Here is a 603-nt window from a genome sequence, read left to right on the forward strand (position 1 = left end):
TCGGCCAGCGGGTCGAAGCCCGGGGTGTAAGGAGGGAAAGGGGGGATCGGACCCTCCGGCTTTGCCCAGGATGTACTCGGTCCAAGGCTCTGGGACACGGGCGGTCGAGGCTGGGCCTGAAGGCTTGTACGTCGGGGTAAAGTGTCAGGGACGGATGCGCCGGCCACGACTAGACGGCAGGCGCGGTCCCGTCGCCTTAGCGGGGCAGGCAGGAGCCGTGACCAATGGGGGCTAGGAAGGAAGACGGGTTCGGGCGGCGAGAAGAGTGACGGACAGGTGCTGCAGCCAGTAGATGTAAAAGACGGGACTGAGCGGCGGGTAACGTTCCCAATGGCTCTCCGAGCTCCCGATCGCAGCGGCTGGAGCCGGCCATTCAGAGGCGTGGGGCCGGGCCTTGCGGGCGCTTGTTGTTGTCCGGCCCAGGGAGGCAGAGGTCGGTCGGTCGCTAGCTCGTTAGCTGGGGCGATCTGTGGCGGTCGGCGGGCAGGACCATCGCGATAGTCGGGCGTCGTGCAGGGGTGAGGTTATGTCGCGGTGGCAGCCCGGATCGGCCGGCAGGGCCGGGAGTAACGGGATGTCGCCGCAGAGCTTCTTCCTCCGGAG

This window comes from Myotis brandtii, unplaced genomic scaffold (assembly GCF_000412655.1).
Source record: "Myotis brandtii unplaced genomic scaffold, ASM41265v1 scaffold1956, whole genome shotgun sequence".
Taxonomy (NCBI): Eukaryota; Metazoa; Chordata; class Mammalia; order Chiroptera; family Vespertilionidae; genus Myotis; species Myotis brandtii.